Source organism: Lepus europaeus, chromosome 4 (assembly GCF_033115175.1).
Source record: "Lepus europaeus isolate LE1 chromosome 4, mLepTim1.pri, whole genome shotgun sequence".
Classification (NCBI taxonomy): Eukaryota; Metazoa; Chordata; class Mammalia; order Lagomorpha; family Leporidae; genus Lepus; species Lepus europaeus.
In genome coordinates, this window is record NC_084830.1 from 23623084 (window position 1) to 23648816 (window position 25733).

A 25733-nucleotide genomic window follows, 5' to 3' on the forward strand; every position below is an offset into this window, starting at 1 on the left:
AGTACTCCCATATGGGACGCTGATTTCACAATCCATTGCATAATCAGCTGTGCCACAACACACATCCCCAGAAAAGAATTTGTAGAAGAAAAGATGGCTTTGCAATGGAAAGAAGTTAAACTCAAAAACAATTTGTCAAGGTCCCAGAACAATTTAAAAAAGCCTATTAAAATGAGCTAAAACCAATTGGCTTATGCAAGAGAATTGATGAAATGGTTGTGTCTCTGATAAGAAACATGTAAACATGTCCTTGGTGGCTTGAGTGGCCCAGTCAACAAAATCAGAGTGGTGGTCATGATCCTGGCAGTGGCAAGAAAGGCAAGAAAAAGAAACACACACCTCCTGTACCAACCAGAGTTGGTAAAAATAAGAAGAAAACAAAGAGACAAGATGCTGCCAGCAAACTACCATTGGTTACACCTCACACTCAGTGATAGCTAAAATTACTGAAGTTAGAGAGAATTAAAGATATCTTCTCATGGAGGAAGAATTCATTAATAATCAGGAATAAATGAAACCATTAGAAGAAAAGCAGGAGGAGGAAAGATCAAGGGTGGATGACCTGAGAGGGACCCCAAAGTCAGTAGAAACACTGGAGGAGATCATCAATGACAACCATGGACAAGGATCTGCTGGTACCAGGTGCTCGGTCCTGCTCAACCACAAGGTGCATGTGTGACGGGGTGCTGATGAATGACATGGATCCCCTGGTTATAGTGATGAAGATGGAAAAGGCTCCTCAGGAGAACCTATGCTTAGATTGGGGGGTTGGACAGTCAAATCCTGGAAATGAAGTAATCTGTGGAGTTCCTCTCAGGCACCCAGAATATCACTAAGAGATGGGGAATAAAGCCCTGTAAGGGGGTCATTCACAGTGGTCCATCTGGCACTGGTAAAACCTTGTTGGCTGAAGCAGTGACAAATCAAGCCTTGGCCACTTGCTTGAGAGTGGTTATCTCTGAGCTTATTCAGAAGTAGCCAGGCGATGGGCCCAAGGTCATACAGGAATTGTTTCACATCGCCAAGGAATATGCACTGCCCATCATGTTTATTGATGATACTGATGCTTTGGGACAAAAATATATGACTCCAATTCCAGGGGTGAGAGAAATTCAGAGAACAATGCTGGAACTGTTGAACCAGCTATATGGATTTGATTCAAGAGGGATGGGAAAGTTATTATGCCCACAAACCGAATAGAAACTTTGCATCTAGCACTTATGAGACCATGCTGCATTGACAGGAAGTTTGAGTTCCTGTTGCCTGATGAAAAGACTAAGAAACACATCTTTTGGATTCTCATGAACAGGATGACATTGGCCGATGATGTAATCCTGGACGACTTAATGATAGCTAGTAATGATCTCTCTGGTGCTGACATCAAGCAATCTGCACAGAAGCTGGTCGTTTGGGCTTGAGTGAATGTAGAATGAAAATAACAAATGAACACTTCAAAAAAAATCTAAAGAGAATTTTCTTTATAAAAAACAAGATAGAGCTCCTGAGGGGCTCTATCTCTAGTGGACCACAGCTGCGTCGGGATAATGGCTGGAGTTTACCTTGCCCTCAAAGGAGGTGAGGATGAGGAAGCTGCCTGGAGAAACCCATGTTCTAGCTCATTTTTATCAGCAAACATCTTGTGCATCTTTTTGAGGGTGAGGTGTCCTCTGGTCACTGCTCACTCTGCAAAGGAATAAAGTATTCTCTTTAGCATACCAAAAAAAAAAAAGAAAAGAAAAAAATATGTCCTTTTCCTTATTGGCAATGGGATTTTAAGTAGGAAAATGATGTCTGTATTTGAATATGTAAACAATTATTAGCATTTACAAAGAGTTATTTGTAAAGGAGAAAGAAAGACAAGAAGCAAAGGTATAGTCCAGACAACAGTGCATGATGATCTTAACTACAGAAGTTCATTGAAAGTGGAGAAGAGGTTATACATAAGATATTTAGAAGAAAGTTGACACAATTTGTTAATTAAATGTGGGCATGAGTCTCAGATGAGTCCAAGGTTGTAGTTTGGCAATCTCTTGAATGTTCTGTGAAGCACACACTTATTTCTGCAGCTTTCTGGAATGACTGAAGAATAAGGCAATGACTGAATTAACTGGCCACTTACTAAGTGCCACATACTGCTTTCAGCAAACACAACAACCCACACGATTTATACCATCACCACTCCTACTTTGTAGCTGTGGAAAGCGAAGCCCAGAAAGACTAATTTTCCCAAGAATGCAGAGCTATAGCAACAGAAGCCATGAAGCTCTACCCAGATTCTCTTTAGAATTAGTGCATATTGTTTCAACAGCTGGCAGTGCTGCAGCCTGATGGCCTTTGGTTTTCTGTTTATTACAGGAAGAGAGTTACATTGCGAAAAGTCTTGTAGTCCCTTCCAGGGACAGTCTAAAGCCAAATAATAGCTGACAGGTGAATGTTAGGAGACAAAATAGATAGAACAATAGATGTAAGTCACAAAGCTATGGCCTCCTCCCCCCTGCTTCAGACAGATAACTCTGAAAGCCCACCTCTGCTTCAGACACCCTCACTAGATTGCAGGTTGGCTTGGGTGAGATTGCACACAGGTAACTGCTATTTTTGCCCAAACCTGCTTCCTTCCCTAACTTCCACATGTGTTCATTTCAGTAACCTTCCTTAACACCCTACAAAACACCCCCATTGCAGAGTCTGCTCTCTGAGGACCCCACCCTGGACCTCTACCAAGTTACAGGACAGATGGGTTGTAAGAGCGATCACTTTTAAATATCTCTATATAACTTCCCAAAATAAAATATTCTAGGTAAGTGTCCAATACTGCAAAAAATTGTAAGTGAAAAAATTACAGCTTCTATACTTTCTTCATCATACAAGAGAAATCAAGGGAAGAGAACATGCTAATAAACAGGAACTAGTCCACCACATTAAATACTGAAAGAAAATTAAATGAGATAAAGTTTAAAAAGTGTTCAATAAGTTTGCCAAAGGGATGATATGAGCAATCCAAATGAGTTCTATTGATGTGACACAAGGCAGGCATAAATTGTAATGCCGTGTTACAAAGAGAATGTGAGGTGAGAAGTAGACATAAGGAGTGATTGTAAAATATTCCATCCATAAGCTTGGCTTTCATGGGAGCCAGGAAGTCATCTTTATGCTTGTTTACATCATCCATCTGTCAAGGTTGACTTAAGGACATGACTGCTCTATATCCACAGGGCACCTAAATAATATGGTTTGCAACAAATCTTAAGCAAACATCTGAACTCATTCACATCATATCTTCTCCTTTCTCAAGATCTAGAGGTTCCCAAAAGGGAATTCTCAAATCCCACACTGTGATGTGGTCAAGCTTTGCGCTTAGTCACTTCACATTAGTGTCCACACTGTTGGTTTTGTGGAAGCTAGCTTTTACCCCAAACCTTGCCCTGCCATCATACTATGAAGAACACCAGGAATTGCTTCAGGTAGAAGTTCCTGACCTAAGGCCACAGGGGTGGGTGGCCCAGGGGAATTAACCACAGAGAGTGTTCCCCACAAGCCCACAGAGCACAGAATCCTTTGAAATGCTGATGCTCCTCACTGCCTACTTATTCTTAGCAGAGTGCAGTACCAAGCATTATGTAACAGAAGCAATAGCAGCTAAAACTTTAAAAAATAATCTCTGTGGTTAAATCTGAAAGCAGATGTTGAAGACTGGAACATTTCTGATTTTACACTCAGTGGATTGAATTGCTAGATACTTCAGTATCACTTTCTTTCCATTTAGTTTTGGAAAGCAGAGATCAAATACATGACCTCACAGTTTCAACGTTCTGGAAGGAACAGACTCTGTAGATTTGAGCTGGAGATGGAGCTCTGAAAAATGGTACTGTGGCACCCACATGTGCATTACTGGAATTGTTTGAATGTCTTTTAGAAGGTGAAATATTCTAATTAGTTATGATAATCCACATAAACTGCAAGCTCAGTGTTATTGGGTAGACAGGATTACATATTCATCATCTTGCCTAGCTTTCTTGTTGTTTAAATAAGAGTCATGTGAGCATGTTAAATCAATAAATCCTATATCCTCTTTAAAATTCCCTCTACAACCTTGTAACAAGTACAACTTTTGTCCTGCAGTACAAGGAAACAAAGAACTTCATAGTATACTCTTTCTATAAATCAGATGACTTGTTCTGAGGCCTTATGCTTCTGGCAAAAATAAAAACTGTCACCAGTCTTTGATAAGACACACCTGTTCCTCAGTGTCATACAAGAAGAATGGAGGTCTCATGCTATCTGAACATTCAGTGAAGGGCTCTCTGCCCACTGCCCCTTACGGCAGGTGGCTGAACACTGTCACAAATATGTGTGTATACATGTGTATGTATGTATGCACTCATGTGTGTGTGTATGTATGTGGGTATGTGTGTTGGGGGAGCGATTCTACCATAAGGACTGGGCCTTGCCAATCAGTTTGTGGCATTCCAAAATGTTCCATGAAGCCATTATCATCTGATGTCATGCATATGATTTAAACCTTTACAATGGATGCCACCATAGAAAATTACTAAAAATCTCATCTGTCTGTTACCAGGGAAGATATAATTATGATGACAATAATGATGATGATGATGATGATGATGATAATAATAATAATAATAAATGTTCTATCTTATTCTACTTCTTCTCCCAATCCTTGAAGCATTTCTTCACAAAAAGTAAGACTAAAGTTCTGGAAGAATATCATATCGGTAGATTAGAAGTAACTTCTGAGTATCCAGGGATTTTGTTTATCAAAAACATGTTTTTACCTTCTATCCAATCAGAAGAATTGAAACACAAAGTTGAAAACATTTTCCTGGAATGGAGAACTGAGAAATTAGGAACAGAATAAATTTATTATCTCAACCATACAATATACCCTTAACCTCTTAGACCTAATCACATTGTCATGTTTTCTGGCAGATGAGCCATCTAGAATGAATATCCATCCATAGGGTTTTGATTTGCAGTGCCTAGCTCTATACAAAAGCAGGAATGTCATGCAGTTTCCTAAAGCAAAACAGCAGCAACAACAAAAATATGCTTCTACCTATTAGTAGTATCTGTAGCTCTTAAAGGATGTGTTGACATCAAATAAGCTGACTGAAAAAATATTCAATGGATTATTGCTTTTTCTGAAAGGTTTAATGATCAGGATATAAATTTCAACAGAAATAGCATCATTGTTTTATTTCACTAAGTATTATCCATTCTTTAAACTCAACAAAAATTAAAATCAAAATATTTTCCAACTTCTATAGAAAATATGGATGGAGAACTAAGATGAGTAGTTAATGTGCTAATGTATTTAGAAACTAGAGAAGCTGAGACTCGGGGCAAGATGGCGGAATAGGAAGGGAGCACACTATTAGTCCGGGCGAGAGACACTTTAATAAAAGTGGAGATACTGCAGGGTCAAGGAAGAGTAGGGGAAGAAACAGCAGAGGAAACTCTTCCGGAACTAGTGATTCACAGTGGACCTGCGTGGAGAGCGTGGGAGCCCAAGTTCGGGACACCAGGGGCAGAATCAACACACCAGTGCCGGAATGCGAGGTGAGCCAAACCTCCATAGCCCGAGACACCAGCGGGCAAGCGGAAAGAGGAGGCTAGAGGGAACGAGGCTTGAAACTCCGTGGGGAAAAGTTCACCAGGCTAACTAGAAGAGAGAGAGGAAAAAAAAAAGTGACCGATACAGACACAAGTTTCTCTCTCTCCGCTCACCTATTAAAGGTGAGCAAGACAAAGAGCAGGCGCGATTTTGACATACGTCATAAGCAGGGCGAACACAGGTCAGCACTGGCCCTGAGCCTAGCAGAAAAACCTGACTCTGGGGGGAGGGGTGAAATAACAGGAGATTAGCATCTAACTTGGCAACCCAGTGAGAGACTGCAGGAGAATTGGAGCCCACACTGAGGGCAGCAGAGATTCCCTGTGTGGTCCGTGGGAAAGAGCTTCGATCTCTGGCTCCTGTGGGTATATCATTTGCCTGCTAACTACCTCCAATTACGTTCAGCTGTGTGGAATTACTTCCCTTTTGAATCAAAAAAAAGAAAGAAAGAAAGAGAGATTTACCACACCTAACCTGGGAGTGTCATCTTTGACACACCCTCAACCCTGAGGAACCAAACACAGCTCTCAGTCCACACTCATCTCAAGCCTCTAAGGCTCCACCGAAAGCAGACAGTCCACTTAATATAGAGCCATAGTGTAACAAGAAAAAACACCACAGTGAAGAAACCAAATGTCTCCAACATGCCAAACAACAAACGCAAAAACCGAGGTAACAAGAACAAGGAAGACACAATGACGCCCCCAAATGAAAAAGACACCCCAAATCAAGATTATGAAGATGATGAGATCGACGAAATGCAAGAAGCAGATCTCAAAAAATTGATAAGAACATTAAGAAGTTCTCAAAAACAAATTCTTGAACTACAGAAATCCTTAATGGACAAGATAGAAAATCTCTCTCGTGAAAATGAAATATTAAGGAGGAATCAAAATGAAATGAAACAACTAGTGGAACAAGAAACTGTGATAGTGACGAGAAATCATAATGAAATGAAGAATTCAACAGATCAAATGACAAACACATTAGAGAGCCTTAAAAACAGAATGGGCGAAGCAGAAGAGAGAATATCAGACTTAGAAGACAGAGAACAGGAAAGGAAACAGGCAAACCAAAGAAAAGAAGAAGAAATTAGAAATCTAAAAAATATTGTCGGGAATCTACAGGATACTATTAAAAAACCCAACATTCAGATTCTAGGAGTTCCTGAAGGCATGGAGAGGGAGAAAGGATTAGAAGGCATTTTCAGTGAGATACTAGCAGAAAATTTCCCAGGTTTGGAGAAGGACAGAGGCATCTTAGTACAGGAAGCTTATAGAACCCCTAATAAACATGACCAAAAGAGATCCTCACCATGACACATCGTAATCAAACTCACCACAGTGAAACATAAAGAAAAGATCCTAAAATGTGCAAGAGAGAAACGTCAGATTACTCTTAGAGGATCTCCAATTAGACTCACAGCAGACTTCTCATCAGAAACCCTACAAGCTAGAAGGGAATGGCGAGACATAGCCCAGGCACTAAGAGAGAAAAACTGCCAGCCCAGAATACTATATCCTGCAAAGCTCTCATTTGTGAATGAAGGTGAAATTAAGACTTTTCATAGCAAACAGAAACTGAAAGAATTTGTTGCCACTCATCCTGCCCTGCAAAAGATGCTTAAAGATGTGTTACACACAGAAACACAGAAACATGGTCACCAATATGAAAGAAGGTAAAGGAAGGAAACCTCACAGCAAAAGATCACAGGAAGCTCAATTTCTCTTTGACATAGAATTAAACTCTGATGCTCTGTTAAAGCAATGTGTTAAAGTAATCTATTATGTTCTCTTGATGTCTGTTAAATTCTAATTGTTCAAAAACAGTTGCATTTTTATTAAGAGCTATGGGTTATTTAAATATGTGCTTATTTTCAAAGATTTGAATAATCACCTTGTAACAATGATCAAATTTGGTCTATGTTATGTCATGATTTTAAGGAATCTTATATCAACCAGATATTTTGGATTTGGAGCCTTCTTGGCATTCTTGACAGGCATTCAAAAAATCAAAGTTTCAAACAATCTGGTCTCTAAAATTTCCAGTAAATCCTGGACTTTGGTTTTTCCAGTTTGGGCCCAACTGAAAAATCGAAGGACCTATGTCTCTCATCTTATAGAGACACCAACTAATCAGGCTATTTGGATTATATTAGAAGGACTGTCAAGATGTGATGTGTTACCAGACTTTAAGTTTCTATAATGGAAAATGCTATTAATACAAATGTTTGAGAATTAAAAAGTCTAATGATCTTGTGTTACTAGACATGATAGTTATCTTAATGAGAAAGCCCCAGAGGCCTAAAGGGTTAAATACTTGTAAAATCCTACAGGTGCTTTCAAAAATACTGTGAAGTAAGCAAGTGCCTCTTGTTGGTTGATGAGTTTATAATTTTAAACATGGCGACTTAAAGTCTTTTGTCATCCACAGTTATATATGATGTGCTGCTCATAAAACTAAAGCATTGTTGGTTCTGTGTTTAGCTGTCCTCCTATAGGTTCCTATGGACTTTTTCCAGCCACTTCTATTGTATTCAGTACTTTGGGATGGCTCTGTAAACAGATGAAGCCAATAATGTATTAACAGTACCAACTGAGAGAAAGTATGGTTAACTGAGGTTACTAAAAAGAAAAAGCAATTCAAATCAATTGGCAATCTACAAAAAGAGTTAAAGATTTTAAAAGCTATTATTAAAATTGCTATATTGGTCTATTATGCTATGTTATATGTGTGTACATATTGTATGTCCACATGGGGAAATTTTATTAAGAGTTTTATTTTAAATGGCTTATAGATAAGATTGTCCATAAATTTAAGCTGCTAAAATCAATCAAAGATACATTTTAATTTGTGTGACCTGAATCTATGTATCATATGTTTTAGACTTGTTGGTAGAAAGAAACTAAAAACATTTTATATGGTTGTGCTTAAGTTTACTGGTTAAACAAACTACACCATGTTAGATATTTAAGAGGTGTTTTGAAATACATGATTCTTAAAATTTATAGAAGGCATTGGACCTTCTGGTAAATGTTTTCTTAAGTTGTTATCTAGTGGTTGCAACAGTTTGCTAAGTATTCATGTGATATTGCTATTGTCAGCAAGCGATCTAGGACTTGCTCCCTCATTTCTCTATTCCTAGCCCAACTTGTTCTTTCATTTCTCTATTCTCTTCAAGGTAGGAAACTAATTCTATTATGAAGGAATCTGTAGGATGCACAATTTAATCTTTAGACCTTATAAAAGAGATGGCTAACATTTCTCTGTAATAGCATAGCCAAAATAAGAACTTAAATAATAATCTCATAGCTAGATTCACTTCGCCATCGGCGAAGTATACAGTAAGTAGAAAAAACCTCCCTTTCAGACCAAAGGGAAAGAAAGTTTTAAAGTGAGAATATAATTTTCCTCATGGGCATTGTCTACCTTAGAAAAACTACTATAGAACATGCCTGTGACTATAGACTTGTAGTTCAGGCCACCGAAGATTAGAGATGGGACACGGGCACTCCCTTGACTTGCATCCTCTGGTCTGCTTTAACACAAACCAGGAAGAAACCCCAGAAGCAATGGGTGGCAGGCCTATTAATGGCTGATCTGTACAGTGATCTGCCCTCAAGGAGACCCAACAGGCCAGTCCACTGCAGTGGCTTGCAATGTGGTAAGCCTGGGCTTTAGCAGAAGTCAGCTTGTGAAGAGCCCTGGCAGCTCTGCCAAGAGTTGGATCACTGGAAATGGACCTGCCCTGGAGTCAAAGGATGCCCAGGTCAGAGCCACAGATCTTATTGGCTCTAAGCTGAAAAGCCCTTCACTCAGCCCAACTTCCAAAGTGACCACTGCAGCTGAGGGGATGGTCAAGTAGGGTCAGCAACATTGCAGGCAGAACTGTAAATTTCTTGTTAGAGATGCCCCCTGCCTTTACCTGGCCAGCTCTCCTCCCAGGCCAGCCAAGTCATGAAAGTCAACAGAGTGCCTTCCCCTAGGAGGTTCACACCTCCCTTAGGATATACCCCATGTGAAGAGATAGATAGGTCTGGGCCTCTTAACTTACAAGGCCTAAAGCCCACCAGATTATTATCAAGCCCCTTCTATCAGGTTCTATTTGCCTCTCAATCAGAAAACTTCATTGTAGCTTAGACAGCACCTTTCTTAGCTCCTCTAATAATGACTCTGTCCTTTGTTCTAGACCCTGTCTAGCGTACTTGGGCCTCATTCCTTTGTAATCATAACCTCTACTCTACTACCAATGGCTCTACTCCCAACCTGTGTGTACTGATGGTCCTCTTCCCCACTTAATGCTGTATAATTGTTCAAACCTGGTAAATGCCATTCTTAGGATCATTGGTTACTATCCTCACTCTGTCTTTTATGACCTTGTCTACATATGATCAGAGTCGGCAAACTTGGAAGGCTTCCATAGCCTTGGCAACTCATGACGACAGCCTAGGGTGGTTACTGGCGCCATAAACTAGATTGTCAATTTGTTGGGTCAACAACAGGAGGCACTGTGCACTTGCTCCTCATGTGGGATCTCTGTCCTTAATGTGCTGTACATTTTGATTTAATGCTATAACTAGTACTCAAACAGTATGTTTTACTTTGTGTTTCTATGTGGGTGCAAACTGTTGAAATCTTTATACTAAACTGATCTTCTGTATATAAATAAGAATTGAAAATGAATCTTGATGCAAATGGAAGGGGAGAGGGAGTGGGAGAGGGGAGGGTTGCGGGTGGGAGGGAAGTTATGGGAGGGGGAAGCCATTGTAATCCATAAGGTGTACACTGGAAATTTATATTTATTAAATAAAAGTTAAAAAAAAAAAGAAACTAGAGAAGCTAAAACAAGTCTTTGGAACTGAGATTTTTTTTTTTTATTAAACTTTTATTTAATGAATATAAATTTCCAAAGTATAGCTTATGGGTTACAATGGCTTTCCCCCTCCCATAGCTTCCCTCCCGCCCGCAACCCTCCCCTTTCCCGCTCCCTTTCCCCTTCCATTCATGTAAAGATTCATTTTCAATTCTCTTTGTATACAGAAGATCAGTTTAGTATATATTAGGTAAAGATTTCAACATTTGAACTGAGTTTTAATTCTGTTGATTAGATTCTCTTGCACCATTTATTTTTCTATAGCTTGTCCCAACCCCCACCCCCTCTCCTTTTCTATTTAAGTAGTACTCTATGCCAGGCTCTGTGCAACTATTTAAGGTTTCTTTTGAAATTACTATTCTCAAAAACAGTGCTATGGTTCATTTAGTCATTCTATAAATGGGACATATAGGTGAAACAAGTACAAATGCTTATATTCTTGACATTTATACTGAAAGAAAAATTGGAAGGTGACAATAAATAATCAGCATCATAAATGAGTACATTATAAAGATTATTACAGTGATAAGATACATAGAAAAAAATATAGATCAGGGTAAGAAAAGCCAAAAACAGAGAATGAATGGGCAGTTTGCAAAGTTAAACAAGGTGGTCAGGGAGAGTTTTATCAAGAAGGTCATCTTTCAGCAAAGCCATGAAGCAAGTGAAAATACAAACCATGTGTATATTTGGGGTAGGGCAAAGGTGACTGCATCTGCTTCCAGCAAAGTAAATGGCCAGGGCAAAGGCCCTTTAGCGAGGGATGCTTGTTGAGCATGAGGAAGATAAAGGAGCCCAGTGTGGGCCAGGGAAAGACAAGAGATGATGCCAAAGCGGTAGGGTATTGTAGACCTTGTGAGCATTATCAGATTTACCCTTGCTATTTGCTCTGCCTAGAAAATGCTTCATCAGACTTTCCCTTCACTGCCTTCTCATCATTCAGTATTTAGAAGGCAGACATTGAAGGGGTTTTCAGCAAAAGAATGATACAATATGAATGAAATTTGTAAAGGATTACTCTTGGGGCTGGTACTGTGGCGTAGTGGGTTAAAGTCCCAGCCTGCAGGGCCGGCACACTAGGTTAATCCACCGCCTGTGTCCCAGGTATCTCATATGGGCGCCGCTTCTAGTCCTGGCTGCTCCTCTTCCAGTCCAGCTCTCTGTTGTGGCCTGGGATAGCAGTAGAAGATGGCCCAAGTGCTTGGGTCCCTGCACCCACGTGGGAGACCTGGAAGAAGCTCCTGGCCTCTGGCAGCTCTGCGGCTCTGGCTGTTGCGGCCATTTGGAGAGTGAACCAACGGAAGGAAGACCTTTCTCTCTGTCTCTCTCTCTCTCACAGACTGTAACTCTACCTGTCAAATAAATAAATAAAATCTAAAAAAAAATAAACAAAGTGCCAGCCTGCAGTGCCGGCATCCCATATGGGCGCTGGTTCAAGTCAAGGCTGCTCCTCTTCCAATCCAGCTCTCTGCCATGGCCTGGGAAAGCAGCAAAAGATAGCCCAAATCCTTGGGTCTCTGCGCCCATGTGGGAAATTAGGAAAAAACTCCTGGCTCCTGGCTTTGGATCAGCTCAGCTCTGGCTGTTGCAGTCATTTGGGGAGTGAACCAGAGGAATGGAAGTCCTCTCTCTCTCTCTCTCTCTCTCTCTCTCTCTCTCTCACTGGCTCTACCTCTCTTTATAACTCTGACTTTCAAATAAATAAAATAAATCTTGAAAAAAAATGAAAGAAAAAGGTTACTCTAGTTGCTGGGTTGAGAATGCACCTGAACGAGTGCCAGCATGGGGGAGAGTAGTGAGGAGACTACTGCGACCCAGGTGAGAGCTGATGGTCCTTTACGTAACAGAGGACTTAAAAATTGGTCACTTGGTCATCTTCCAGATCTATTTTGGAGAAAGTGTCAACAGAATTTCCTGAGATGAAATTTGAGGTGTGAAGAAATGGCTGGCCTTTCCCAACACTATAATGCACCATAAAGGATTAACTCTGTTTTATATCTTCTCTATTTTGAGTATTTTCTTCTGCTTAACATTAAGATCATTTTTTATATAATGCTAACATTTCACCTATCTTTTTCCAATCTGCTGTTTCATCCATCACCGACTTAGCAAGGGGAAAAAAAGAAAACGTGGCTTAAAGACGTCATAAACTTGACTACAGGAATGTCCAGTCTTTCTAGGAAGTGTATTGCGTCTCTCTGATTTAATTTGCTCCCCTCCAAGAAACTGGCTGGTGTTTAAACTGTCACTAAGCAAATAGAATGGAGGCTTGTTTCATAATTCATGTAGTTGATTTAATTTACTTTTGACATTCTTATCACAGCCCCAACAGTTATAGCTTTTATTTTTCCTCCAAATATCAAGATATTATATTTGGATGTTGCTGGGAGAGAGGCAAGAGCAATCTTGGCATTTCAGCAAGATGATTGCTGGAGGAAGGGATACCAACCATGAAATGGTCTTGCCAATTTTTGTCTGAGAGACAGTTTTATGGGCAGTGAGCATGTTGCCTAACAAGTGTAGAGATTGCTTCTCGGTTGACCGACCTGTTTTATTTACATTAACCTATGTAATCCTCCCAGAAAATCTGTGAATTATCTGTTGTTGGCTGCATTGTACAGAGGAGCATGGTGTCTCAAGGAGGTTAATTGATTTCCACGTCATACCCCTGACAAATGACGGGGCCAGGCTCAAGATTGGTTTCAGAATTTGACTATAGATATATTTCTACTAGAAGAGCTAAGATTTGTGATTTCTTATAACAGTTGATGGCTGTTAGACAGTGGGCTATATATGGGTATAGGTCTAGTTGACAGTGCTGCAAAGGACTGTTCTTTCTAGAAACAAAAGTTGGTATTCCTTGATAAGTTGATAGGATCAGTATCTCTAAGGCCATGACCCAAGACATGAAACGCTACCTATTCCGTTTCCTTCCCAGCTAAAGCTTTCAAGCCTTTTTGAGATCCAGAAGGAAAAATTCCTGCAAGCTCCTATTGGTTTGATTGTAGAGAAGATTCATTTCCAGCAACTAAACTGTATTAGAGAGTCCCTGTCTTGCATGTAATTGCTGCTGTAGTTCATTTGTAAGGAGGAAAGCTGTATGATGAATGAGAGGACTTGTTTATGAAGTCTGCAGTGCTTCACAGCCCTTTAAAAAATGTTAAGTCATGTTAGTATAAATCTGGGAATAATTTGATACATGCCTTCTTTACAGGCTAGAGGAATAAAAAGCCACCATCTGCCTTCCTACAAAATAATACAAATGGGCTTAACACCATGGATTCAAATTGAGGCAGCTTCTAAAATTAGGTAAATAGAAGGCAGGAAATTCTCTCCCTCAGAAGTTTATCGGTTTTCCAATTAACATTGAAGGTTTGCTACTTAAAATTTTGCTTGCTGGCCCAAAAATGATGTCTGCCAGTGAATAATAATTGGTTTTATTTGCTGTATTCCATAAATCATCCACAATGTCAAAACGACTGATAATGAGCAAGTCCTAGCTGTTTAACCATTCTTCAAGTAAAGTAGTATCATTAGCAAAGACAAAGATTGCACAGTATGAAATCTGGGTGTATTTTAATGATTCTAGCTTAAAACAAACATGTATAAGATCTACTCCAGGTGAATTTAAATATAACAAGGAGGAGGCTTTTTTCTTAAACTGGACTAGGTAGTTTTTAGAAGATGAAATTTAATTTAGTACAATTTTAGAAACAGATTCAAGGTTGCCAAACTTTTTATCTGCAGTGCTTCACAGCCATTAGGGGATGCTTATAATTAAAAAGCAAATGAAACCTCTGCCAGCCCACTAATATCTGTGTTCACGGTAACACTAAGTAAGCAGATGCTATTTGCTCACTTTATTACTTGTCTTTTCCTTATCAAGTATACATCTTCCAGGCGATACGGTCAGTACTAACTGGAGGAATCCTATTCAACTAGAATCTTAATCATAGCCATATAATTCAACACTTAGTATTTAGCAACTTGTACTGGTATCTGAGTACATCCCTTGGGTAACCACAATTATAAAACAAACCTGGAAACTATTTCTCTAGATTTCGGAAAATTTAAAAGCTTCCAAAATGTTTATTTGAAAAGGGAATATTTTATTGATGTATTCTAAGCATCTAAAACAGTACTTGGTAAACAGTTGGGTTCTCAATAAATATTTACTGAATGTTGGTTAAGTGAATAGATGTTCTATTTTTCTTACCGCCATTTCATAATGTCAATGAATGTGAGTGCTCTCCTTATGCTATGCAATGTAGTAGATCTGTAGAAAAAGCAGAATGGGGTAGAAGATCTGGAAACCCAGTTCAGACTCTTAGAGCCAGTTAATCAGTAAGCCAGGATAAAAGGAGGGGATAGAATAAAGCCAGGCTATGAATGAATGCTAGCTCATCTCAGACAATAAAGCTACCATCTGCCTGGGAAAATGAGAGAGGATTTTGGAAAGGAAAGGATACAGGTCCTGGATCTTGTGAGAGAGCAGTACTGAAGAATGGATGGAATGTCTTAGACTCAGTGCTGATTCTGTCTATTCTTTCTTCACAAGTCAATCCTTATTACCCTTTCAGTTGAATGACCTCACGGTGCGATTTTAACTGGCATCTATTAATTGCTTATTGGAAGAATAATGCTTATTAATTACCAAGTGCTGTGCTCAGTGATGGCACAAACCCTGCCCTAGTGGTTCCCATTGTAATGAGAAAATATATAGTATATTAAAAACACAGTTGTAATGGAATTGGTTGGGTGAAGGATGGGGAATCACAGCTGTGTTTCCCTGATACAAGCAGCAGAGGACTCTCCCTGGTCTATGGGCTGAGAAGCTCTCACCCAGGAAAGACTGGAGGCTGAGACCTGTTGGATGGGAATAGAGAACCAGGGAAAGATGGGAGGTAGAAGTGGAAAGGAGATAAGGGCATTCCAGGAAGAGGGAAGAGCATGTGTGAAGCCACCCACTCCCATAGGATCCAAGCACACATTTCTGGGGTATGTTTAAAATGAATGGCTTCAAGAGCACATGGAAAACTGGTTTTCCTGTCATTCCTGCACCCCCCCCCCCCTTCACCTTCTCCTGGGCCTCTTCTGTGAGGTCTACTCTGACAGGCTTTCAGTTTTCCGGTATTCTCCTCCCACTGGTCCTGCATTTGCAAGCCACAGACAGGTTTCTTGGAACTGTGAATCTTGTTTGAACTCAAGCTAAAACTGGAGATGTGTTTTGAGTCACATTATGCAAGCATATTTATACCATCTGTTTATGACACTTACAGGTGGATACTATGATTCATTACACAGAATACTAAACATAGAAGCTTGGAAAATCCTGAGCTCTGGGGAATTGTTTGGTATGAGGAAGATAGTAGAGATATTTTCTTAGAATTGTATAGCTTTTCAAATAAAAATCTGTATCTTGACAAAGAGATGTTTGGGAACAATTTACCAAATAGATTTGAGCAGATCAGGCATGGGGATGGAAACAAACATACACTACTATGGCCAGTTAAAGATTTCTCTTTTCATCTTTGTGTATGCATGAGTATGTGTATGTACACACATGTTGAAGAAACATAAAATATTTGCCAGTGTAATGCAGAGGGTTAAACCACTACTTGGAAAATTGCATCCCATAGTGGAATGCTGGTTCAAGTCCCAGATATTTGGCTTCCATCCCAGCTTCCTGATAATGCCCCTGGGAGGCAGCAGATGAAGGGCCCAAGTATTTGAGTTCTTGCCAAACATGTGGGAGACCCGGATGGGGTTCCTGGCTCCTGGCTTTGGCCTGGTTGTTGAGGGTATTTGGGTAGTGAATCAGAGGATGGAAGATCTGTGTGTTTGTGTTTTACTTTCTCTATGTTACTCTATCTTTAAATAAATAAATTAACCTTTCAAAAATAAATGAAACAACACTTCTAACTTTTGTATAAAAAAGAAAATATTGGTATCTATGATGTCAGAAGCAAATTGGCTCCATGTTAAAAAGGATTTAGATCTAATCAATTACTTTTTTCTCTCCTATAATATTTCTGCATGATTTACACTTTATAGGTTTTATTACAATACTTATCTTCCTTTACATGTCATTTTTAGATTTAAAGAAAAATTATGGGCCTGTGCACAGTGGGTTAAGCCACCGCCTGCAGCACCAGCATACCATGTGAGCTTCAGTTTGAGTCCTGGCTGCTCTACCTCCTATCCAGCTCCCTGCTAATGTAGCTGGGAAAGCAGGAGAGGATGCACCCATGTGGAGGAACTGGATGAAGCTCCTGTCTCCTGGCTTCAGCCTGGCCCTGGCTGTTGCAGCCATTTGGGTAGTGAAACAACAAATGGAAGATTCTCTCTCTCTCTCTCTCTCTCTCTCTCTCTCTGCCTCTCCCTCCCTATCTATAACTCTGCCTTTCAAATAAATAAATAAATCTTTTAAAAAAGAAAGTGTATAAGTGAATTCCCAAAGAGACATATATCATATGTTTTCCCTGATCCAAAGTAACTGAGTACCAAAATTATAACGTTTAGGAGTGAAATGGACATTTTGAGATTCTGTGACTGTTCACAGCCCTTGTCTCTTCTGTTGAGGAACAGTGTTCTTTTTTTTTTTTTTTTCTTCATACATTTGCTGAACTCTTTTACTTAGTATAGAGTTAACCATACAATCATTAAGTAAACTGAAAATAGATCTTTGTAAAAATTAAGAGTGGGAATATGAGAGGGAGGAGGAAGGGTTGGAGCATGTGTGAGAAGGAGCATAGAGGAGAAGTATCGCTATGTTGCTAAATCTGTATATATGGAATACATGAATCTTGTATACTTCAACAAAATTTAAAAAAATAAAAATAGTAGGATCCTTTGATTACAATACATGAAGACCCAAAAATCAATCCATAAATTATATCTACTGTTGTGTTTTGAGAAACTATTTTGTTTTTTTTTCAAGAACTATTCCCCTACCATAAATTAGCATAGCTTTATGCTACAAGCCAAAGCTGAAGTCATCTTGTTTTGTATATTTCAGCCAAATGTGTAAACTTTTAACAGCCCCATAAATAGAAATAACTTCTAAAGTAATTCCAATAAAAGAGTATATCAAAGTCAGGTTCTGATGGGGACCCTCCCCCTGGGGCAGCAGAAACATCCAAAAGAGTCAAAGAAGAAAGAACTCACTGCTGTATTCAATTAGTTGGGAACCCATCAAAGTAAATAAGGCAATACCTTTAAGGACATACAAAAAAGCAGTCAGCGAAGTAGAACAGATTACAATAAAAAGGACAAGTCTGTCTTAGCTACCAAGTGACCCCAAGGGTGAAGAATAATTTCTTCTTCAGGACACTTTTAGTAAAGTTCTCTCAGTAAGACAGCTCCATGGAAACGATTTCTTTTCATGTCTGTAGGGAACTGGTGAAGTTTGCAGGAAATACAGACAGAGTTTAATTCCAAACAAAGTACAGGAGGTCAGCTCTTGGGAGCAACTTTAGAAATCTTTTTTTGCCCCCTCCTTGAATGCTAATGGCTTTGAAAAGTCCCAATGGTTGTGAAATAAGTCACGTACATCTGAGGCATGAGATCCAGCCCAGGCAAAAGCTGATTTAACTGTGCAAGAGTTGTCCTCCCTTCTAGATCACTTTCACAGATTTCTCTGCCTCCTTAGACGGCCAATAATACTCATCTTAAGACATACGCATACAATATTCAATAACTATGAGGTCCTACTGTGGGGCAGGATCTGTGTCACACTGAAGGGATATAAAGATATATTACATTTCTGACTTTAAGAGAAGAATAAGAAAAATGCCATCATTCATCTATACAATTATTTGTATAGAACTGTGTGTGGGCAATGAGGTAGGCACCCAAAGTGATGTCTACCTGGAAAAAGTAATCTGTATGACAATAATTTCCAAAACATAAATCTCAATAAGAGGTTGAGTGAATCTACCTAAGGCAGTCACTGCACATGTGCTCATGAAAGACATGGCTAGTCAATCACTGTGCTCCCTCCCACAGAGCTGTGTTTCAGCTTCAGAATCATTCTCAACACAACACTTGCAACATAACAATAAGTAAGAGCTGGTATGAAGCCCACTTGATAATCTGCATCTCAACAAATGCAGGAGATTATTTCAGTACACTTTTGAAAAAAATTATCTTCCTAAATTTCCCATTGCCAAAGCCTATCTACGGGATAAATTATTTCAAGAGCATTGGAAGAGGAATCAGTTGACCAAGTCCATGTCCTTTCTTTGTGGTTGTGCCTACATCTTTCACATCAATGTTTCTTTTCTTCTAAGAAATGGGAAAACGTTGCTTACTTGAGAAGATCCTAGACATGTTAAATGTCAGATATGAAAGTATTATACATGTAAGTACTTTGAGAACTGAATCAACACAATGTGAGGGTTGTGCTGATGATATTTCTTACCGTGTGTAGTTATAGTTTGAATTATCTCCTCATAGTGTTCTAGACATCTACCCATGCCCAACCCACCTTGCCAGTCCCAAGGTGAGCCTGTTGAAATGAAAACCAATGGTGTTTTTAATAGAGAAAATGAGTTCAGAAATGTGAAAGAAATAAGAGATGGTAGAGTTTCTGTTCAGTAATATGAGGGTTGAGAGCAAGGTATCTGAAGTGGATGCTGTGGGTTTGAATCTTGCTTCTGCCGCTGACAGTATGATTTGGGGTTATTTAGTGTCACTGGTCTGTTTCCTCCTCTGAGACGGGCATTATTAACTGAACCTGTTTCATGATACTTTTGTGAGATCTAAATGAGATACATATACAGCTTTCAGGACAGTGCCCATAACCTAGCACACAATAAATATGAAATACATTTTTAACAAAGCAGAAATTTATTAAGGGCCTGCTATGTGCTACATCCCCAGCAACGTGGAAGTGCTTCTCTCAACTCCCACCAAACCTCAAAGATATTCAGTTCAGACCAAATATCACAGTATAATAAAGTCAAGGGCAATCTGCATTTTTCTTATCAAGAGAGTTTCCATGTTACAAAATATTAAAACCCTGCATGAAAAATCTGTTATTTTGAAGATGCCTAAATGATAAAATGCTATGCAGAACTGTATCAGCTGTACCTTCCTTCTCTTCCCTTCCTTTTTATCTTCCCCATTTCTTCTCTCCCTTCCTTCCTTCCTTTTCTCTTTCTACTGTATCTCTTTCCTTTTCCCTTTTTCATTCATTCTTCTTTTTACCCTCTCTCCCTTTCTTCCTTCTGACAGGGTTCAGGACTTGCAAGCTCAAAACCTGCTGTGTATCTGTATGGGTGTGAACTGTTTAAATCTTTACTTAGTATATCCTGAGTTGATCTTCTGTATGAAAAGATAATTGAAAATGAATCTTGATGAAGAATGGGATGGGAGAGGGATTGGGAGATGGGTTGGTTGCAGGTGGGAGGGAGGTTATGGGGGGAAAAGCTGCTATAATCCAAAAGTTGTACTTTCGAAATTTATATTTATTAAATAAAAGTTTAAAAAAACCTGCTATCTTTTGACATTTGAGGAAATAGCATAAGCAGGAAGTGAGTCCGTCCTTTCCCATACTCCTCTGAAATGGATTATAAGGCCCTAATTTCAGAGGTATTCTCTTTATACCTGGAGGTAAGGAACAGCCTTATCTCTAAACAAAGAGAAGGGAATCTGAACAGCAGGTCTTGTTAAATTCCCCCAGTATATTATCATTAGATCATACTCTTTTTCCTTCAATTACATTTTCCATCATGACTCCTTCAAACCAAAGCATAAAAATATGCAAGTTTGCCTGTTTCTTTGGGTTTCTGTTTTTGAATGCTCTTATGTCATATAAAACTTATGTTAAACAAATTTTTATGTTTTCCCTTCTTAATCTGCCATTTGTTACAGAGGTATCAGCTACAGGATGGAAAGATTTTTTTTTTTATCCTTACCATTGCTCCCTTCTCTCAACACTATTCTTTGAGAATTCACTATGTGTTATATTGTGGCTATTTTCTTTTGCTATAACAGAATGACTAAACCTGGGGAGTTTGTTTAAAAATAAGAGAGAGATGTATTATTCATTTCATAGTTCTAGAGAATGGGAAGTCCACCACCAGGTGACCATATCTGGTGTTGGGCTTGTGTTTCTTCAACTCATGGTGGAAAGCAGAAGGGAAGTGGGTATGTGCATAACATGGAGACCATGTTCCTCGTACTAAATGACTCATTTTCATGGGAATTATGAATGAAAAATCCTACTCTAAGTCAATATGGGAACTGGGATCTGAGGAGGGGAATGGTGTCCTGGGACTTTCCAGCTTTACAGTCATCTGAGTTCCCAGATTAATTCCTTTCTCATTCTTCTTCCTTTACTACTTGCAGTTAATTGTAGTCATAATTATAAAAATGTCTCAGTTTGAAAAAAGTCATGCTATTACACAATTCACTCAGAATTCAACTATGTGGATTTTGAATTAGATTTTTCCGTAAGATTTATACTCCCAATTTAGCTCTTGCAAATTCTCTGGCCTATTATGTTCATGAAACTAACTTATTGTCAGATCAGTAAAATGCAATAGACTTGGATAAGAAATATTTATATGTTGTACTCACTGAAATTATAATAAATGCAATAAGAATAAAGCATGTAACCAAGAGTTTATGATGTTTATCTCTCATATTGAAGTGTCCGGGTTCAATTGCCAGTTCTACCTCCCAACTCCAACATTCTGCTAAAGCAGAGCCAAGGAGGCAGTGGTGATGGCTCAAGAAATTATGGTTCCTGCCAACCATGTTTGAGACCTGGATCTGGCTCCTAACTCCAGTCCTGGTGCTGCATTGGCCACTGCTATCTGAGAAGTAAACCAGCCAAGGGGTGCTTTCTCTCTCCCTCTTTCTGCCTGTCTGACTATGCCATTCAAATAAATTTGAAACTAATTAAAAGGGCCAGTGCTGTGCCATAGCAGGTAAAGCCACCACCTGCAGTGCCAGCATCCCATGTGTGTGCCCCTTCAAGTCCTGGCTGCTCCACTTCTGATCCAGCTCTCTGCTATAACCTGGGAAAGCAGTGGAGGGCCCAAGTCCTTGGGCCCCTGTACCTGCTTGGGAGACCCTGAAGAAGCTCCTGCCTCCTGGCTTCAGATCAGTGCAGCTCCGGCTGTTGTGACCATCTGGGGAGTGAACCAGAAGATGGAAGACCTCTCTCTCTGTCTCTGTCTCTCTCTCTCTGCCTCAGCCTCTTGGTAACTCTGCCTTTCAAATAAAAATAAATAGATTTTGTTTTTAAAAAAACTAACTGGAAGTGTAAGAAATACAATGTTGATAACACATATTGACATCACATGAAAATCTATGAAGATATTATATCCCATTTTTATACATGAGAAAATCTCCTTGATTTGTTGACCATGTTAAGAAATTAACTTAAAGCCAGCGCCGTGACTTAACAGGCTAATCCTCCGCCTTGCGGTGCCAGCACACCAGGTTCTAGTCCCAGTTGGGGTGCGGGATTCTATCCCGGTTGCCCCTCTTCCAGGCCAGCTCTCTGCTATGGCCCAGGAAGGCAGTGGAGGATGGCCCAAGTCCCTGGGCCCTGCACCCGCATGGGAGACCAAGAGAAGCACCTGGCTCCTGGCTTCAGATCAGCGCGGTGCGCCGGCTGCAGCGGCCATTGGAGGGTGAACCAACAGCAAAAAGGAAAACCTTTCTCTCTTGTCTCTCTCTCTCACTATCTACTCTGTCTGTCAAAAAAAAAAAAAAAAAAAGAAATTAACTTAAAACCACATACTTAGTAAATTTTTAGAAGTTTAACTGATATCTGGTACTTATGTGCTTTGTGGATTGCTCATTCTCTCTTTAAGTTTTGATGAATAAAGTACTTGTATAGGACATGGAAGATTCAATTTTACTCCAAGTTCTGTTGCTAACAGGATCTTTTTTTTTTTTTTTTTTTGACAGAGTTAGACAGTGAGAGAGAGAGAGATGAGAGAAAGGTCTTCCTTCCGTTGGTTCACCCCCCAAATGGCCGCTACGGCTGGCGTTGCAGTGATCCGAAGCCAGGTGCTTCCTCCTGGTCTCCCATATGGGTGCAGATGCCCAAGCACTTGGCCCATCCTCCACTGCCTTCCCGGGCCGCAGCAGGGAGCTGGACTGGAAGAAGAGCAACCGGGACTAGAACCCGGTGCCTATTTGGGATGCCGATGCCGCAGGCAGAGGATTAACCAAGTGAGCCACGGCACCGGCCCCGCGAATAGGTTTTTGACCAAGTTCTTGAACTTTCATGGACTTAGTTACTTCACTAGTATGTTGAACAGTATGGACAATTGGTCTTTAAATTTTAGGTCAATTAAACTTATCAGTGAAAAGTCTTTCATCATCTCTCAGGAAAGCCTTTTTTTTTTTTTTTTTAAGCTTATGTGGCAAGGAGACACAGAGACAGATATGTCTCCAAATGTCCACTGCCCACAACAGCTAGAGGAGGGTTGGTGCCAGAGCAAGAGCCAGAAACAAAATCCAGGTCTCCTACATGGGTGGCAGGATTCCAATTACTTGAGTTGTTACCGCTCCCTCTCAGGGTCTACCTTTACCTGGAGTTAGATTCAAGATGGGATGTTTGTATCTTAACCACTAAGCTAAATACCTACTCATATCATGATTAAACTATATAGAATATTTCTCTTTTCCCTATCAATGTGATGACAAATCAAAAATGGTTACAAGGAAATATACGGAATTGAAATTAGACAATTAGAATTAAATATTTATTAAATTAATATAGATTCTACCCAGAGTCCAGCATCTACTCTAAGAACATAGAGGAATTCCCTTTCTCTCTCTGGAATATATTTTTTGTGACATGACATACTGAGGTAGAAATAACTCCTGACCTCTCAGTGGAATAACACAAATAAAGCTTTTCACTCAAGTAAAGACTAGTGTGGCTAGGTGATAAAAACTCACTTCCAACTGATGAACCAGGAATCAGCTGCTTCTAGCTTATAGTTTTGCTATAAGTTCTACACTTCCAACGAAATAGACATAATTGGAGAAGGGATTATTATTAGAATATTATTTTATGGCTATAAGTTGTATTAAGTTTATATCCCCTCTGCCCACATTCCTCTGGCTAGGATTCTTCAGGATTGTCCTAGCTATATGCAATAGTGATTGGGAAATGCATTCTTCCAGTATTTCCAGAAATCTAATTTTTAAAAAGACCTATTTATATTGTGTTCTACAGATCACCCACTGACAGTTAACCCTGTAAATTACCAGTGAGTTGAAAAATGAGCAGGAATTTTATAGATTATCAACCTGATGGGAGCAACTGGGATAGAAGGAAATCTCTGGACAAAGATCTAGACAGTAAGTGTTAAAGTAATCTATTATGTTCTCTTGATGTCTGTTAAATTCTAATTGTTCAAAAACAGCTGAATTTTTATTAAGAGCTATGGGTTATTTAAATATGTGCTTATTTTCAAAGATTTGAATAATCACCTTGTAACAATGATCAAATTTGGTCTATGTTATGTCATGATTTTAAGGAATCTTATTTCAACCCGATATTTTGGATTTTGAGCCTTCTTGGCATTCTTGACAGGCATTCAAAAAATCAAAGTTTCAAACAATCTGGACTCTAAAATTTCCAGTAAATCCTGGACTTTGGTTTTTCCAGTTTGGGCCCAACTGAAAAAATCGAAGGACCTATGTCTCTCATCTTATAGAGACACCAACTAATCAGGCTATTTGGATTATATTAGAAGTACTGTCAAGATGTGATGTGGTACCAAACTTTAAGTTTCTATAATGGAAAATGCTATTAATACAAATGTTTGAGAATTAAAAAGTCTAATGATCTCGTGTTACTAGACATGATAGTTATCTTAATGAAAAAGCCCCAGAGGCCTAAAGGGTTAAATACTTGTAAAATCCTACAGGTGCTTTCAAAAATACTGTGAAGTAAGCAAGTGCCTCTTGTTGATTGATGAGTTTATAATTTTAAACATGGCGACTTAAAGTCTTTTGTCATCCACAGTTATATATGATTTGCTGCTCATAAAACTAATGCGTTGTTGGTTCTGTGTTTAGCTGTCCTCCTATAGGTTCCTATGGACTTTTCCCAGCCCCTTCTATTGTATTCAGTACTTTGGGATGGCTCTGTAAACAGCTGAAGCCAATAATGTATTAACAGTACCAACTGAGAGTAAATATGGTTAACTGAAGTTACTAAAAAAGCAATTCAAATCAATTGGCAATCTACAAAAAGAGTTAAAGATTTTAAAAGCTATTTAAAAAAAAAAAAAACGCCCTTTCAGACCAAAGGGAAAGAAAGTTTTAAAGTGAGAATATAATTTTCCTCATGGGCATTGTCTACCTTAGAAAAACTACTACAGAACATGCCTGTGACTATAGACTTATAGTTCAGGCCACCGAAGATTAGAGATGGGACATGGGCACTCCCTTGACTTGCATCCTCTGGTCTGCTTTAACACAAACCAGGAAGAAAAGAAAGCTAGGCATCAGAAGCAATGGGTGGCAGGCCTATTAATGGCTGATCTGTACAGTGATCTGCCCTCAAGGAGACCCAACAGGCCAGTCCACTGCAGTGGCTTTCAATGTGGTAAGCCTGGGCTTCAGCAGAAGTCAGCTTGTGAAGAGCCCTGGCAGCTCTGCCAAGAGTTGCATCACTGGAAATGGACCTGCCCTGGAGTCAAAGGATGCCCAGGTCAGAGCCACAGATCTTATTGGCTCTAAGCTGAAAAGCCCTTCACTCAGCCCAACTTCCAAAGTGACCACTGCAGCTGAGGGGATGGTCAAGTAGGGTCAGCAACATTGCAGGCAGAACTGTAAATTTCTTGTTAGAGAGGCCCCCTGCTTTTACCTGGCCAGCTCTCCTCCCAGGCCAGCCAAGTAATGAAAGTCAACAGAGTGCCTTCCCCTAGGAGGTTCACACCTCCCTTAGGATGTACCCCATGTGAAGAGATACATAGGTCTGGGCCTCTTAACTTACAAGGCCTAAAGCCCACCAGATTATTATCAAGCCCCTTCTATCAGGTTCTATTTGCCTCTCAATCAGAAAACTTAATTGTAGCTTAGACAGCACCTTTCTTAGCTCCTCTAATAATGACTCTGTCCTTTGTTCTAGACCCTGTCTAGCGCACTTGGGCCTCATTGCTTTGTAATCATAACCTCTACTCTACCACCAATGGCTCTACTCCCAACCTGAGTGTACTGATGGTCCTCTTCCCCACTTCATGC

At 39.6% G+C, this 25733-nt stretch overlaps 1 pseudogene; it reads left to right on the plus strand.

The window, feature by feature from the left end:
- The first annotated feature begins 275 nt into the window (after nt 1–275).
- Nucleotides 276–1521, plus strand: LOC133758290 (26S proteasome regulatory subunit 4-like; annotated as a pseudogene).
- The last annotated feature ends 24212 nt before the right edge of the window (nt 1522–25733 follow it).